Source organism: Pelodiscus sinensis, chromosome 10 (genome assembly GCF_052426305.1).
Source record: "Pelodiscus sinensis isolate ZL-2025 chromosome 10, ASM5242630v1, whole genome shotgun sequence".
NCBI lineage: Eukaryota > Metazoa > Chordata > Testudines > Trionychidae > Pelodiscus > Pelodiscus sinensis.
The window spans coordinates 54,629,088-54,647,404 of NC_143061.1; the positions used below are offsets into that span (position 1 = coordinate 54,629,088).

Genomic DNA, 18,317 nt, shown 5'->3' on the forward strand with positions numbered 1-18,317 from the left:
TAACAGACAGTCCGGGTGAAAATCAGACACCCGGCATGCCTACCCACAGAAAAATCAGTTGGAGGCTGCACACGAGTGAAAGCAAAATAATAAAAATAAAATAAAACACCCCCCCACCGACCCCAGACCTCTTACCGCCGTGGCCCCTGACTGAGGAGGAGAAAGACACGCTTCACATTCTCCTCACACACCATAGAATCATAGAATCATAGAATCATAGGACTGGAAGGGACCTCGAGAGGTCATCGAGTCCAGCCCCCCGCCCTCAAGGCAGGACCAAGCTCCGTCTACACCATCCCTGACAGATGTCTATCTAACCTGTTCTTAAATATCTCCAGAGAGGGAGATTCCACCACCTCCCTTGGCAATTTATTCCAATATTTGACCACCCTGACAGTTAGGAATTTTTTCCTAATGTCCAATCTAAACCTCCCCTGCTGCACTTTAAGCCCATTACTCCTTGTCCTGTCCTCAGAAACCAAGAGGAACAAATTTTCGCCTTCCTCCTTGTGACACCCTTTTAGATATTTGAAAACCGCTATCATGTCCCCCCTTAATCTTCTTTTTTCCAAACTAAACAAGCCCAGTTTATGAAGCCTGGCTTCATAGGTCATGTTCTCTAGACCTTTAATCATTCTTGTCGCTCTTCTCTGTACCCTTTCCAATTTCTCCACATCTTTCTTGAAATGTGGCGCCCAGAACTGGACACAGTACTCCAGCTGAGGCCTAACTAGTGCAGAGTAGAGCGGCAGAATGACTTCACGAGTTTTGCTTACAACACACCTGTTGATACCAGAGCCTAGGGAAGCCCAGGCTGGTAGATTTTGTGTGACCCAGCCTCATGGCGAGGCAGAAGGGGGCTGGAGCACCAGCGTGGACTCCTCAACGTTAGCAGGGGGAGCCTTGAGAGTTGGGGGCCAGATCCAGGCTAGCCAGGGGCCACATCCGGCCCCCGGGCCTGACGTTCCCCACCCTGCCTTGGGAGGTCCTCTCCTATCCGCACTGAGTTCCAAACAGGCTCTAAGACTGGCCTCTCGCAGGTAGCTGACATTCTCAAGGGCTTATTTCTCTTGCCGCCCTCATGTTCCGCCTCGTGAGACTGAGAACAGGGCTGGGGAACCATCCTGAAAAGCTCTCACCCATCTTGCCAGGCCAGCTGGCACGGTGGCTGGAGGCGCGAAGCCAGCAGCAAACTTCTGGGGATGGGGCGGGGAAGGAGGGTGGAAAGATGGCTTTGTATCACTCAGAGTTGCTCCTCACGGTTTGCCCAAGCTCCTGATGGTTTAGCACCACCGTCGCCTAATCAGGCCAGATTTATTCGAATTCCCTGGGCCGTGGCATTGGAACGACCTCAGTCGTGTTACACGTGGTGCAGGCGAGACCCTCCCCTGTGGCAGCTGGCAAAGGCGCCAATGTTCTGTGTGCAAACGAGCTGTAAGAAAGATGACTCCATGCACCAAAAAAAAAAAAAAAAGTAAAGGGACATCCCCTTGCTTTCTCCTGGGGAAGAAGGATGTTGTCCAAGGGGCATGGTTGGCCAGCAAAGATCCGTCCTTCCTTTTTAGAAGTTGTACCCTATTATGTAAAGGCCAGACCCAAGGGGCTGTGTCTAGACTGGCAAGTTTTTCTGCTTTTGCGGAAAAACTTACCAGCTGTCTACACTGGCCGCTTGAATTTCCACAAGAACACTGACGATCTCATGTAAGATTGTCAGTGTTCTTGCGAAAATGCTATGCTGCTCCCGTTCGGGCAAAAGCCCTCTTGCGCAAATGCTTTTGCGCAAGAGGGCCAGTGTAGACAACGCAGTATTGTTTTGCGCAAAAAAGCCCCAATGGTGAAAATGGTGATCGGGCCTTTCTTGCACAAAACCACGTCTACATCGGCACGGACGCTTGTCCGCAAAAAGTGCTTTTGCAGAAAAGTGTCCGTGCCAATCTAGACGCTCTTTTCCGCAAATGCTTTTACCGGAAAAACTTTGCCGTTAAAAGCATTTGCGGAAAATCACGCCAGCCTAGACGGAGCCAAGGAGAAGGAGAGAAGCCAGCCCCACCTGACAGAAGCTTCTCGCTGGTTCTTGGCTGGTCTGCAGTGTGTGGACCAGGGGACGCTCCTCTGTTGGGGCAGAAGATCCGGCTTAAGAAACCGCCTTCAAAAACTAAGTGGAAATGGAGGTTGCAGAATTTGAACATGAGACCATCAAAGCGGCCAGCTTGACTCAGACTGTAGGCCTGTCCAGCCCTGTGCCTTGTCTGCCAACGGTGGCCAATACCAGGTGTCCCAGAGGGAATGAACAGAAATGGGTAAGCATCAAGTGATGCCAGGTCGCCTCTTCTGTCAGGGCCGGACCCAAAACTCACTGAAAATCCTTGGAAGACTTTTTTCCATTGACTTCCGGGGGTGTTGCCTCAGGCCCAAAGGGGGATTTCTGAACAGCCCCCTGTCTGCACCCGGTCTCTCAGAACATGTGGAAACAGGTGCCTGTCTCCCCCTCATGTGTGGGTGGTCCCAAAGGGGGCTGAGGTGTGGGGATATGTCTCAGGCTCACGACTCAATGGACCCTCTGGTGGCTCTCTTGGCTCACCCCATGGAAGAGACCTCACACGGACGGGCTCGGGGCATCTTTCCCGTCTCCAGCTTGGGAGGAGACGCTGTGTTGCGAAACACTGGCAAGAGAGGTCCTCCTTGCTGCCCCAGCAACCATGGCCTGGTTTGGAAGAGCCTGGCATGCATGGATCATGGATGAAACCACAGCTAATCATGCAACAAACACATACAAAAATCCAGCTCTTAACCATATTTATGCAGCCAAGTTCACTTGTAAAGCCCTGTTCTTCCAAAAATTCCAGGACAAGAGAGAAATATCAGCGCTTCACTTTATTACTCAGTATGCCTACCCTTTCCCTGATAGAGCAGTAGCGTCCGCACTGTTCTCCTCATACATCACCTTTTCTTCTTTCCCTCTGCCTCCCCCTGCATCTAGATCCATATGTAACGACTGCGCCGTTTAGTCGTTTGTTCTAGCTTTCCCCATGTCCACTCCTTCCCTCCCCCGCCTGCCCTCCCCCACACACGGTATTTTGCTTTGTAATTGGTTCTTTCCTAAAAGAATGACATTCTTATGCAAATCACCCAGTTCTGCTGCCTTTGGAGTTTGTATGGTCAAATTACAATCAAAGCAAACAAGAGCTCGGAAAATAAATCTCCTCGGCCATTAATCCCTCACACACAGCTTTCCCTTTCTTCGTATTTGTCAGATAATCAATGGGAGGGTGCTAGGGAGGTTGGGTGCGTGTGCGAATGAATTTCCCTGACAGCAGCAAAGAGGGGCGCACAGAGCAGCTGAAAAGGAAAAAGCCAGCCTGGACTCTGGTTGCCAAAACCAGCACATTGTAATTTTGTAAGGGAACTACAGGAGTGTTCGGAATAAAATTGTATCTGCCTTCTGGCCATAGTCTGGCTTGCTTGGCGGGGAGGGGTGGAGTGGCCGTCCGACTTAATGCCCGTGTTGTATCGAAGACGCTCGACTGGGCTTTCAGATCAGGGCTTTATTCCTTGCTCTGTTCAGATGAGGGGTGCAACATCAAGTGTGTCAACTAGTTTCTCTTGGCCACAGTTTCTCTCCCATAAAAACAAAGAGAATCCCATTTTTCTCCCACCCTGTATTCAGGGTGTTGCAAGGACAAGGGAGAATAATTGGTCTTCATGGCCTCTGAGGATAGAAGAAGAAGCAATGGGTTAAATTACAGCAAGGGAGGTTTAGGTTGGACATTAGGAAAAAATTCCTGCCTGTCAGGGGGGTTAAACACCGGAATAAATTGCCTGGGGAGGTTGTGGAGTCTCCATCACTGGAGATATGTAAGAGCAGGTTGGACAGACACCTGTCAGAGATGGTCTAGATGGTGCTTGGTCCTGTCGTGAGGGCAGGGGACTGGACTTGGTGACCTCTCGAGGTCCCGTCTAGTTCTAGTTTTCTATGATTCTGTGTCGGTCTTGTCTCTTTAGATTGTAGGGCTTTTGCGTCGGGGAGCGTATTTTACTTTGTGTTTCTATAATGCTTATCATTATAGGACCTAATCGCAGCTCTGGCTTCCGGATGCAACTCTAATGCATGTCATAAAAAACCAGTTGAACTTTTAATAGTAGATGGAACATTATTGCCAGGGCTTGACAATTAAGGCAATCTACTTGCCCGTGGAGTGTAGATTTCAGCCCGGTGCGGCTGCGCAGTGTGGTCAGCGCATGCGCAGCGTGCCAAACCGCGCAGCTGGCGAGCAAGCTCGCCACCACTTGTCAAGCCCTGATTATTACATGAAAAGCCAGGTTTGCTGCCCAACACTTCCCATTCTACGACCCTATTTTCAGTGTCTTTTAATTTAGCCAAAGTTTACCAGTCCGGAGTGAAATTTTCCATATCAGATGTTTGCCTCTGGCGAAAAATGTGGGGATTGTTTCAGCTAAACTGGTCCTGCCATTTAGAAGAATGAGATTAGGGAAATACGTTGTTTGGTTCATGTTAAATAAATTATTTCAGCTGTGGCATTGAGAGGCCCGGCTCGGAGGAGGGCCTCCCATGTTCCGTTGTTAACAGATCCACCAAGCAGATAAACAATCCCACAAACGGTGAAATATGACATCAGGCATCGCTCGCATCTCTGGAGTATTAGTCATTATCTTCCTCATCATCACGTTCTTTGTCGCCGGTGATGGTCGTCCAGAGATTTCCCCATGTTTTCCCCTCCAGCACATGGTACAAGCAACGCTTGTTGATCTGAATCACACTTATGACCACCCAGGTGCATACATGAGCATTAGGGGTCTGAATTTTCAAAGCCCATTAATGTCGGGGTGCCCCATTGTTCATAGACTATCTCACTAGTTCCGTACCACAAATGGTTACCATAGCAACTTGTGGTGAGTTTTGAAGGCCCCAAGATACTACCGCTGGTCGTCATGTGGGATTAACTGATGCATGGTGACATATTTTCGGTCACATCAGCAATTCCCACAATGTTTACCGTTATCTTGCAATTCTACAGGTATAGGGTCATTGCTCGGTGAACGAGTCATGCCCAGCTATTTCGGGGCTCCGGCCTTGCGTGGCTGAGTGTCTCACAGACCCGTGTTGCCACGTTAATTAAATACTATGGCTATTCCACACCTGCATCCTAAATACCGCACCTCCCAGGAAAGGCCGACAATCCTGTGGAGGAGTGGAGATTTGAGGAGCGGAATCGGGGTGGGTCTCCGTTTTAGGTCTGGCATCCGGGTCCAAAGGTGGGTAAATGTACAGACGGTGCAGAAGGAAACCTGGGAATCTGGTTGAAGTACTAGCAGAAAGTGAGCAGGGCTCTGTCTCCTGGTCCAGTGGCCTTGCTTTGCTCTGCATTCCCCAGGTGGAATGATTCTGGGGACTAGCCCAGCCGTGGTAGAGTGCAGAGTTGAACATCACAGTCCAGCTTGGTCAGATCAGCCCCTTTAATCCCTCATCGCCAGCGCCACACCAGAGCCTGCACCCCACCTTCATCCCCCCACACCCAAACCCTCACCCCATCCTGGTGAAAATAAGTGTGTGAGCAAGAGCAGGGGAGATGAGCGATGGAGGCAGGATGCAGTGAGAGGGGGTGGTTCCCCAGAGAAGGGGCAGGGCCTTGAGAAAGGGGCGGGGCAAGGCAAAGGTATTCGGTGTTTTGCACAGAGAAAATTGGCAACTCCAGAGTTTGCAGAGAGGACGGATGATGTGACCAGCATGGGCGTTCAACCATAAGTACTTAAATATGGGAGAACCTGTGGCACTTCAGTATGAAACCGTTATTCGATGAGCTATCTCGATCGGTGATCAACGGTGTTCAATCTTCCGCAACACCGGCTCCCGTGTCTGGCCCCCATCACCTCAGAAGGTGAGCCCCTCGTGGTCTAAATGTATTGCTCTGTGCCCCGCCCCTGTGAAGTACCTCAGTGCTCTTGTCCCCATTTTACCAGTGGGAAACTGAGGGACGGCGTGACTAAGGTTATTTCTATCCTGCAGTGGAATGTTGTGGCTCCCAGCGGGAGTAGACCTCCTCAGCCTAGCTCTGTGGAGTCAGCTCACACAACGCTCTGGCGGTAGAATCCCTCACAGATCCGAGCTATGCACTTGGGTGGCTGGCGTGCTCTAGTCACACTGCTAGGTCAGTGAGCTCGTTCGAACAGAGTGACCCTTCCCCCGGCGGCAGTGAAGATGTGCCCAACGTGACTGGCCTGTGGTCCGTCCGCAGGGAGGAGCTCTGCATGGATGAGTGTCTCCCGATTCCTGTCCTCGTGACCATCATTCTCTAGCTAGACCATAAACAATTATAATCCATCACATGCGTGTCTTCTGTCTGGCAGTGTCCAGTTATGCAAATCCCTTCCTTAGATTCCTACCGAAGGAGTCAAAGAAAATGGGGGACGGTCTTCGCTTTGTGGTACTTTGTCCAAACTCCATAAACATGTGAGTGCCTTCTTGGGGTGCGTCTAGACTAGAGGGTTTTGTCAACAAAAGTCCACTTTTGTCTACAAAAACTATACCTGCATCTACACTACCGCCGAGTTATGTTGAAATAATGTCGACAGAACTCGGCAGTTTTATCGACGGCAGTAAACCTCATTCTATGAGGAATAACGCCTTTTGTCGACAGAGTTCTGTCAATAGAAGGCGTTATTGCATCTACACTGTCCTTTGCGACCACACTGTTATGTCGACAAAGCGGCTTGCTTTGTCGACAGAACTGGATGTAGTCTAGACGCTCTTTGTCGACAGAAGCTTTGTCGACAGTATCTGTCGACAAACCCTCTGTCAACAAAAGCCTGTAGTCTAGACGTACTCTTGGTGACCAGAGAACATGGCTCCTGCTGTCCCAAGGTTGAGCTTAAGTGTGGGTCACTTCAGACCAACCTGTTACCACTTGCTTGCAGAAGCTGTCTTTGTGAGGGCTTATTTGAAGGTTTTTCCTCAACTGTTTGGTCTTGAATAACGGCTGTGACGGGCCGGGCCGTGTCTGGGCACAACTGAGGGCGTCCGCTCAGGGCGAATTGCTCAACTTCAGGGCTCCTTACAGCCCCCAGACTGGAGACCTTCCCAAACAGGCCACACACCAGTCCCACAGAGCGCTTCAGCAGCCTGCCTGAAGTCTCATGAGCAAAACCCCTCCGACACCTCAGCAATATCCGTGCCCCTGATGGCCCCGGGCCTCATACACCGGTGGGGGGTCTTAGAACCCAATCCCACCTACCCCGAACAAGTTCTGTCCGGTTCCAAGAAACCAGCCACAGATCCCTGGTCAATTTACCCTTTGGATCTTACCCACAAATCACACTGAGCCAATCCTTTAGCATCTAACATCTAAAGGTTTATTACAATAAAGAAAAGCATAAGAGTGAGGTTGTTAACGGATAGTACGTTACATGCACCGAATCTCCCAGTTCTCGATGCAGGCTCTCAACAGAGATGTTACAACTGCTGGCTTAAAAGTCCTTGTTGCACATCCTAGGATCAGGATAGGTCCACAGTTCTTTCTGGCTCTTCGATCCCTGCACTGCTGCCTCTGGGATGAAGTGCTGAGCTGAAGACCAAGATGGAGTCCACCACATGGCCTATTTATCCCTCCTTCCTGGTCTCTTCTTGGCTACAGCAGGTCACCTGGCCCACGGCCTATTCCTGTGTTCCCGGCTGGTAGCCCTTAGGTATGAGTCACCACTCATTCTTTAGGTGTGTCCTTGGCCCATTGAGTGCCATTGTCCCACAGGGCCTTGCTGATTAGCATGTCCAGAGGCCGGGCTCTGCCCAATGCTCAACCACATGCAGGGAAATATTCAGTATCCACACAGATTACAGATTCCTAACTACACACACAGACATTATACAATCACATGACTAGCGTACATAGGATTAGCAGACAGTGAGCTTCTATTCAACACTCCACATGGCCCCCTTTTATACCATTTTTGGGGCCAACACCCCCCCATGGGTGCAGCAGTGATCTGGCTGCTCCCCTCAAAATCCAGTAAGGTGACAACGGCTGAATAAAAAATTCTTCTCTTCCAAGCTCTTTGGGAGCTGGAAGGTCCAGACAGATGTTAAATGGAGATCAGTCTGCAGATGTTAGAAAGTCTTATTGTCTTGCATCTGTCTTTTACGTCTTTGCTTGAAGACTATAACAGACCACCTCTGGTTTGGGTTACCTGAGGAATGCACTGGTTGATTGGAATACCTCAGACGCACGTTCGGATGGTGTTGCTTTGGCAGGGAGATTATACTTTTGTCGGCATGTGGCATCTGGATCGTAAATGATGCTGGCGCGGATTCAGAAACCTTTTCTTCCAGGACTTGGTACTTGGACATAATGATGTCCTTTGTCTATTTAATGTTGATTTGCAAATGTTTATACATTTCTGGCTCAAGACCCGTCCATATTTCTTTTATATTGGGGTGCCTAGCACACAAAAAATGTAACTCGCTATTTAAAATCTCATGTCAATTTGTGTTCCTGTATCCTTCTGGTTCATTTTGTATAATAATGCACTTCATATTTTATGTGACTGTGTATATTCATATACATACATTCCATTCCCCATTGTGGTACTTTAGGTTATGATACTCACAAAAACCTCTCAGAGAAGAATTAACAGAGGGTCCGTAAAAGAGGTTCTTTGTAAACACCATCTGTAAAAAAAGGGAAAGTGCAGAAACTCAAGGTCCATACTCTTCCTCCCTTTAAAAATGAGACGGGGAACATATTTCACTGCCAGGTTTTGCTGTTCAGAAATACACAGATTATATTTCTTAACAAGTCAGGCTGGCTCCAGCTTCTATTATCGTCCTCTAAGGGTACTTTTCATTCTGTAGGTGATGGGTTTTTTTCCCAGAAAGCATCATTCCGCTCCTTGAATTCTTCTTTGATACGTACACAGAGCCTTGCATTATATTATGGAAAACATGCCTGGCGTTTCCCTAAAAGAAAGGTGTTACTGTTGAAAAGGCAGGCACAGAAGAGGTAAGAAACGCCTGGGTTGACATAGCCGGGGCAACCATAATTCAGCCCCCTACTGGGCGTATTATGAGCTAATGACGTGACTGTACCAATTTTTCCATACTCCGGTGGACCGGATTGGCTTCATTGAAACTGGAGAGTGCTGGCTCGTGCGGCATGATCCTATGCATTCCCACATATTACTCTGAGGAGTGACAGGCCCTTATCTCAAGATCAGGCCTCGCAAAATTATTATTTTAATTATGGTATGGTTGGGAACCCCACTGAGCACAGGTGTGACACTCATACTCCCGGGACTCTTGTATATTTTCAAGTAAATAATGTATTTACTAACGCAGCAAAGTGGCTAGAAATAGTACAGAGATAACACAGAAAATGCCTGGGAACATCCACCAGGCGTTGCAGACCAACCTGGATGTTAGCCTTCATCTTCCTCATTACCCTCACCTTTCTCCTCTTCACCAGTGGCCATCCTGCTCCCCGACCCCCCAAGGTCTACAGCTCTCCCTTTCCTGCCCTGGGATGCCGCTTTTATAAGATGTGATGCTGACACTACCACGTCGAATGCATATTTACTGTGGGGCGACCCTTACTTCTTCATTGTATTTCATCCCCTTACCAGTGCGAAGGTTTCCTTTTCCTATTGGCTCGTGTAGCTATGATTTCACCCCTTTATCGTAAACGTCCATTCATTGTCATGGCACCTGTGTGGCTGAATGTTCCGTCCAGAACCTTCCAGAAGCTGGTGTCCGTGCCCGTTCTGTGGTTGGTTAATGCCAGGACTTGATTTTCCTGAGGCGCCGAGCATTCACCGTTCTCGCTGATTTCTGTGTTGTTGGACGCGCGCAGCGTATCTCCAAACGGGAATGGGTCTGGTCTGACGGGGTTTTTCTAGTGTGTGAAAAAAAAAGAAAATTGAATTTTACAACCCAGACCGTTCTCTGCTTGGGTCATTATTGGGATTTGAAGCCTGAACCTTCAGATTCCATGGCATAGACATCGATCCACTGTGCTAAAGGAATAGCTGTCAGTCCTGCGCTGGCTGTGGTAGCAAGCTCTAATCCAACGTTTCTTGGGAGTGACCCACACAACCCACCGAAATAGAATCTTCCCTTTCCTAGGGCGAGTCGTTCCAACCATCTGATGGCCACCAGAGAGGAAGACCATCCTTGGACTCTACTTGCATATCACCACCATCATCAGATCTGCCTGTAGTAGAGGCACACATATCCTGGTGGGTCTGTTATAAAATGATGGGGACTAATTTAGCTGTAACCACTGTGGCAGGGTCAGTCTCCCTCTTGAGACCCTGACCACTATTCTGTCCACTGTCCCACCCTTTGAGGGCTGCAGCAGGGCCCTCACGTGCAGAGTTTTTGTCCCTGGGCCTTCCTGGCCCTTAGCATAAAGGAGGGTGTATTGGGCTGAAGCCCTGGGCCAGTCACGGCTGACCAGGAAGCCCTCTTCTTGCCCTGGGGGATGGGGATAAGAGAGCCCTCCAACACTCCCTGCGATTTAAATAATCGCAGCTTCATTTACATTTAAATGGCTGCCGTGCTGAGCCGACAATCAATTGATCAGCTCTTTGTCGTGTCCGCACGCTAGTCTGGACACTCCCGCGCCGACCTGAAAGCCCTTTATCGACCTCCCCGTTATGCCTCGTAGGATGAGGTTTACCGGGGAGGTCAATAAAGGGCTTTCATGTCGGCAGGGGAGCGTCCAGACTAGCGCGCTGAGCCGACAACCAGCTGATCAGCTGTTTGTCGGCTCAGCACAGCAGCCATTTAAATGTAAATGAAGCCATGATTATTTAAATTGCGGCTTCATTTCCCTTTGCCAAACAAACAAATCTCCGTCGACGGAGCCATGTAGTTTAGACGTACCCTATGAGTCTCCTTAACACTGGGTAGTTTGCTCCTCTCCACGCTTCTTCTCTCTTTCTCACCTCATAGGGAAGGTTTTTAAAGAGGCCCCGTGGCGGCCCCAATCAGCTTCACCTGGCCCTTAATTGATTTTCAGCCACCCTGTGTCAGCTGCCCCTAATTAGCCAGGATTGCTGCTCTTCCCTCTACCAGAGCGGCCTCTCTCCCCTTCCACCAAGTCCTTTAACCTGCTCTGTCACACCGCTCAAGATCTTGGAGTCTCTGTGGATAGTTCTCTGGAAACAGCCACCCAGTGTGCAACACGGCAAACTGAAAGTTGGGAATCACTAAAAAAGGGATAGAGAGTAAGGCAGAGAACATCCTACTCCCCCTGTATAAATCCATGGTACGCCCACACCTTGCGACATTGGCATTGGAAATGTTTCGGAAAAGGGCAGCAGAAATGATGAGGCATTTGGAACGGCTGCCGTCTGAGCTGAGATTAACAAGATGGGGACTTTTTGGCTTCAAAAAGAGGAGACTGGGCAGGGGGCGGTCTGTCAGAAGTCTATAAAATCATGACTGGTGTGGAGAAAGTGAATGCGGAAAAGTGATTTATTTGTTTTCCTAACACAAGAACTAGGGGTCACCTAATGAGATAAATAGGGAGCAGGTTTAAAACAGACAAAGGGAAGTTTTTCATCACACTGTGTGCAGTCAACCTGTGGAACTCCCTGCCAGAGGATGTTGTGAAGACCAGAACTTGAAAAGGGTTCAAGAAAGAGCTAGATAACTTCATGGAGGTTAGGTCCACCAATGGCTATTATCTAGGTGGGGTAAGGATGGTGTCCCTAGCTTCTGTTTGTCAGAGGGTGGAGATGGATGGCAGGAGAGAGATCGCTTGATCATTACTTGTTCGATTCACTCCCTCTGGGACACCTGGCATTGGTCACTGTTGGCCAACAGGATACTGGGCTAGATGAACCTTTGGTCTGACCCATTGTTTCTGCTCTTATGTTCTTATGCCTGTTGAGAGAATGTTCTTTCCTTTTCCTTCACTCTCCCTGTCTTTTCAGAATTGAGGACCAGGCACGTCTCCTTGAAGGGGGCCCCTGACTGATGGAGGATACGATGCCACTGGGGTTGGTTGCTAGCTTGCTCCTCCCACCTTGCAATGTGCATATCGGTTTCCTTGAGAGATGCTCTTAGTGTCTCTTTGTAGCGTCTCTCCTGGGACTTTCATATCGGTACCTCCATTGTTTATCATCCGGATTTGAGACTGGATTCCAACCTCGTACCCCTTTTGCACCTGTTTCCCACAGGTGAAAATGGTGCAGTCTGTAAGGTGCACCGTTACACTTCCTGTCCTGGAAGGTCTCTTCTGCCTACCCAAGACTTGCTTTTGCTTTGGAACGTTTCCTACGAATTTTCCTTCCTGGGGATGTACAATCATCGATGTTTTCATCCGCCTATTTAGATAGATTCTCACCGCATGCTTTGCAAAATCATTGTAATACCGACACAGACGCTGGAATGGATGGGGTCATGAAAAGCAAAGCGGTGAGTGTCGAAGAATTCTCGGTGCCAGAGGCAATTAGCAAGCAGCATGAATTTTTCTCACTCGCCGCTGGACTGTGTGCAAATGGCCCTGCTTCTCCTCTGGGTTAAGGAATGGCAGTTTAGTCTGTCAAGTTGTACTAGAGTTTGGTGATTGAAGGAGCTTGGGGGCCGCACTATTACCAAAAAGTAAATTAAAACAACTGCCCTTAATCCTGCTTTTCTGGGAGCCCCAAAAAAGGCAGGCTGTTTCGTCGTGGGCAGGCAGCAATAGGAGTGACATTCTAACCTTCCAGGTGTGAACAAAGTCAGATTGGAAACCACAAATAAGGGTGCTTATCCACTTGCCAGGGCCCCAAGAACAACCGTAGGCTTTTAGCAGAACTGAAATAAAAACACGATGAGCTATTGATTTTTTTTTTTACTGTTTCTTTTTTTCTCTTAGCCCGTGGTGTGTGATTTCACTTATTGATCTGGACAAGGTATTTTGCTTTTAATACCGAAGAGATCAGACCCAGACGCATGAACACAATCCTACAAGAGTTTGCCCTCGAAAAGCAGCCGGTGGGACGCGGCGCTTACACGGGGATTAATAAGAGCTCCCTCGGTTGTTTAACAGGCTCCAACTGTTGTCATGCTCTGAATACATTCATAAAACACACTAAGGGTTGAACCTCTCTAATCCGGCACCCTCAAGACCTGACCGGTACCGAACCAGAGAATTTTCCAGACCATGGCAGGTCAGTATTGTCTGCCACTGCTGATTGGTCTGTTAGAAGATATTTAGGGGTTAAATTAGAGCTAAATAACAGCCCAGAACACAAAGCCAGGATTGGCGGCTGTCAACAAACTTTATAGGACTGCAGGAAACTTGGCCACACCCATGAAAAGTAGACATCCAGCTACCTCAAATCATTCCGGACTACGGATGTTTCTGGACCAGAGAGTTCTGGACAAGAGAGGTTCAATGTGTGCTTATGACCCAAATGATATTCCCTGCGTGGGGATGGGGCACTGAAGTGGACCCATTCAATTATCAATGAGCAAATCTCAGAGGTCGAGGCTCGCTGCATATCTGCGAAGGAGACAAAATGTTCCTGTGTATGATAAAGAATATTATCCATAAAGAATGAGGCTCCGTCCTTGTGTAGGTCCCCCAACTCCTCCATCCCCTCTTCAAATATTGGATTCTATTTTTCCACTCTCTGATTGTCCCTGCTGCCCAACGAAACCTACTTCCCCCTTCTCCAGAACCTGTAGAAAGACAGCCGATGTCTTCCGACCCTACCATCCTTTCATTGTAGGCCTAAGTGTCACTACACTAGGAAGTTGTGGGTCTTTGTTTCCCTCTACTGGCTGGTCTATACAAGAGTTCTGATTCCATGAAGAGCTCAAGCCGGGGAGGTTAATTCCTATAAGACTGCAGGCCCTTTGGGGCGGGGAGCCATCTTTTTGTTCTCTGTTTGAACAGGAATAGGAATTGGAACAACTCTTTCCCTAGGAGGGTGGAGAAGCACTGGGATGGGTTTCCTAGGGAGGTGGCGGAGTCTCCATCCTTAGAGGTGTTTAAGGCCCGGTTGGACAAAGCCCTGGCTGGGATGATTGAGTTGGGTTGGTCCTGCTTTGGGCAGGGGGTTGGTCTCGATGACTCCCGAGGTCTCTTCCAACGCCACGATTCTGTGATTCTATGAGCACCTAGCATGACAAGTCCATGACTAACACGAGCTACAGTATTACCAATGAATTCATTTGTATTAGGTGCTACGGTAATACAAATGAATAATCATAATAGCGAATTATAAGTAGGTTACATAGACACTTCTAAGACTTCCCCATCAAGCCACGTTGGGAGTGAAGCGGTTTGGTGCTTTTAAAAAGCGATGACTCTACACGTTGGCACATAAATCCCAAATTCCGAAGAGTTCCCCGGCAAAAGAACAAACAAACGATCAAGCAGAACATTTCCTCTGAGCACACACGAAATTAGCTCTGCCTAATGCTCATAACTTTGAAACTATTGAGCCGATTTCCTTGACAATGTGCTAATGTGCACTGTGGTGAAACTAATAACTAGATTGTATTACAGATCAGCTGAGGAAGAGGAGTCATTCTATTTTCATTCATTTATATATTCTCTTAAGGTTAATTGCTGTGGTACGGCTATAGCTCTTGTTTTAATCACTTTCCTTAGAGGATAGGTTTGTCTTTTCTCCCAGCACGCTAGCTGTTTTTTCTCCCTTTGAGAAACAAATGCCAGTTAATGAGAGGAAGGCGGGGGAACTTTTGAAGTTAAAAGTAAAGCTACGTTTTGAACCAGGTCTTATATCTTTCAGATGTTCTCCAACTGTGGCTGGAGTTCTACATTATTTATTACTGATGGTTATTGCAGTACTTCCAGGTGGGGTATTGACCGCCTCTGTGGGCCCTCGTCAAGGTGTGGGCAGGCTCTGGTGGAAGGGGCGGAGCCTCAGGCGGAAGGGGCGGAGCCTCAGGCAGAAGGGGCAGGGACTCAGGTGGAAGGGGCGGGGCCTCAGGTGGAAGGGGCGGGGCCTCAGGCAGAAGGGGCAGGGACTCAGGTGGAAAGGGCGGGGCCTCAGGCAGAAGGGGCAGGGCCTCAGGTGGAAGGGGCAGGGCAGAGCATCTGGCCCAGAGTGCTACCTGAACCATGGTGTGCCTACTCCCCACACTTTAGCACTTCCCAGATCACAGCATGCCCCCCTCCCCCAGCCCTGAGCTCAGGCCTGGGCAAAACACGGCCACAAGCCAGCTCCGGCCCATGGAGGCAGCGGGAAGCCCCAGGCAGGCTCCCCTGTTTGCCCCGCAGCCCCATGCGTCAGGCAGAAAGTTGGCTGCAGGGCCCCATTTCTGTGAAACAGGAGGGGGGGAAGTTTTAGGAGCCGCCCCGCCCCCAGCACATTTCCATTGGCCGGTTTCTGGCAGAAACCGGCCAATGGCAGCTGCTTGTTAGAATAACAGGCAGCTGAGAAGAACCACGCCCCCTCTCCCAGGCTCAGTTATTCATGAAGCACATGGCCAGGCAGGCTGGCTGGGAACATCTTAAGCTCTGAAGGTAGGCAGGTGAGTTTGGCAGCTGACAAGTAAGTCTCTATTGGCCACAGCCTGCTGCTGGCACCCCAGCCCTGTCCTGCCCCAATCACTGCCCCCCCAACATACCCAAACCCTCTGCCCCCTCTTGCACCGATACCCCCTCCCAGATCTGGCCCCCCAATCTCCTGCCCCAGATCACAATCCCTTCCGGGAGCTGGTTCCTTTAAATCACTGGGCCCCCGGGCACGGCCTCCTTTGCCCCCCCCCATTGGCAGTCTAGTGAACCCCAAAAGTAGCTAGGCCTTGACAGAACATCTGGAAGATGATCCAGAACCCATTGTCGCCAATGGAACCAGACAGCTGGGAGCAGAGACGGCTGGGAAGGGGAGAGCAGACCGGGGGGTAAGCAGAGTTCCCGGTAAGCTGAGCGTGTCAAGAGAGATCCATATGCCGCCCAGCTGATTAGCAAACCACGCACAGCGCCCACGAGCCCCCCAGCTGGCAGCATGTGTCTCTACTGGTGGTGCACCTCTGCACATGCCTCAGTGCACGGAACAAAACTTATTCTGCACGTGGATGGAAACAATTCGAGGGAACACTGGAGGGCAGTGAGGCAGGGTGGGCTGAGGATAGATGTGGGGCAGAGGGAAGGATCTGGAGTGCGGTTCAGCTCCGCCAGGCCCCTCGTTGCAGCGCTTGCACCCTGGCCAGCTGCGTGTGGAAGGCAGCCATGGTGCACTGAACTCGCTGCGGGAAGGACAGCGTGAGATGCAGAGCGATGGGGAGTTAGGGGCCGGGAAGGCGAGGGAGGCACTAGGGAGAGGTGCTGGGTCTAACGCAGGCCGGTGACTTGAAGCAGGTGGCGGAAGAGAGTCGTCTGAGGCTGGGGAAACTCAAAAGCCAAAGCATCAGGGGCTGGTGGCAGTGCCCTGTGTGAGCACGGGGTGTCCAAGCAGACGGTGTTCCTAGAGCATCTTCCCTCCGGGCTGCAGGTGGAAGGAGAACAGACAGGCCAGGGAAATCTGAAGCTGGGGAGAAAGAAAAAGGGCAACATGGCTCCTTGGACACAGGACTGGGCCTTAAAAGTCTTCAGTTCTGGGCCTGCCTCTCTCACAGCCTGCTGGTGTGGCTCGGTGCCTCAGTTTCTCCTCACGCTCTTTCTATTACATGGTAAACGCCTCAGGGCAGGCACTGGCCGATGTGCCTGTACAGCCCCTTGCGTAACGGGGCCGTGGTCTCAGCTGCAGTTCAGCAGAAAAGGACCTGGGGTTACAGTGGCTGAGAAGCTGGAGATGAGTCAACAGGGGGCCCTTGTAGCCAAGAAGGCTAATGGCATATTAGGTTGCATTAGGAGGAGCATTGCCAGCAGATCCAGAGATGTCATTATTCCCCTTTATTCAGCGCTGGAATATTGTGTCCACTGCAGAAGGGATGTGGATGCATTGGAGAGGGTCCAACGGAGGGCGACCAAAATGATTCGGGGGCTGGAGCACATGACCTATGAGGAGAGACTGAGGGATTTGGGTTTGTTTAGTCTGCAGAAGCGAAGAGTGAGGGGGGATTTGATAGCAGCCTTCAACTTCCTGAAGGGGATTCCAAAGAGGCTGGAGAGAGGCTGTTCTCAGTGGTGGCGGATGGCAGAACAAGGAGCAATGGGCTCAAGTTGCAGTGGGGGAGGTCTAGGTTGGAGATTAGGAAAAACTCTTTCCCTAGGCAGGTGGGAGGCACTGAGATGGGTTCCCTAGGGAGGGGGTGGAATCTCCATCCCTAGAGGTGTTTAATTCCCGGCTGCGGTGGCGATTTAAAGGGCTGGGACTCCGGGCTCCACGGCTGTCACTACTCGGGACCTTTAGATTCACCCGTTTGCCTCCAGCCTCCCTCTCGAAACTCCTCAGCTTTTCGAGTCCTTTTGTCAGAAAGTTTTGCATGAAACTGAAATGTCCCCATGTGCCGTCTCCTTCCCTGTCCCCAGCGATCAAACAACTCCGAGTGCCCCTCACGGAGCCGGCATGGCACCAGCCTTCTCCGGCCACCCCTCTCTGCCCGGGGCAGGTAGCGGCTGTTTCAGAGGAGGCTGCTGCCGACTGTCGCACGTAAATCCCTAGATTAGAGCCAGGCCTCTCCTTTCCCTTCTCCCGGTTCTTTGCCAGCCTATCAAGTTAGCCACAAAGAATCCGCCCTGGTTTTCTAAGGGTACGTCTACACTAGCCCCCCAGATCGATCTAGGGATGCTAATGAGGGCCACCGAAATTGCAAATCAAGCCCGGGATTTAAATATCCCGCGCTTGATTTGCATGTTCCCGGCTGGTCGCCATTTTAGAAATTGACTAGCCCGAAGTAACTGCCCGTGTCTACACACGGCAGTGAAACGGGATTCCGATTTAAAGCCCCTAACTCAAATTAGCTGGTAAACCTCAATCAAAAAGCTTCTGCTAAGGTCATAACCCACAGGCGGAGCGCAGGGTGTGTGCCCTGCCCCAACCGCGGCACACACAGACGGGCTGAGTTTAAAACGTGATCATCCAGCCCCCCCGGCTGTTATACCCGATAGTCTGAGCATAAGCGCACAGGCCTTTTAGATTTTTTACTCCCTTTCTGAGCAGGCCAGGTGATGGGCACTAGCACCTTTGCAGGCATAAGAACATGAGACCGGCCAGACTGGGTCAGGCCAGAGGTCCATCTAGCCCAGTGTCCTGTCTGCCCACAGTGGCCAATACCAGATGCCCCAGAGGGAGTGAACAGAACAGGGAATTATCAAGTGATTCCTCCCCTGTCACCCATTCCCAGCCTGCGACAAACAGAGGCTAGGGACACCATTCCTGCCCTTCCTGGCTAACGTATT

At 50.3% G+C, this 18,317-nt stretch overlaps 1 long non-coding RNA gene across 1 annotated transcript; it reads left to right on the forward strand.

Moving 5' to 3' along the window:
- Positions 1 to 4,162: 4,162 nt before the first annotated feature.
- LOC142830839 (uncharacterized) lies at positions 4,163 to 6,307 on the forward strand. Its single transcript, XR_012906359.2, has 3 exons — positions 4,163 to 5,036; positions 5,696 to 5,897; positions 6,026 to 6,307. It is a non-coding gene; the product is annotated as an uncharacterized LOC142830839 (long non-coding RNA).
- The last annotated feature ends 12,010 nt before the right edge of the window (positions 6,308 to 18,317 follow it).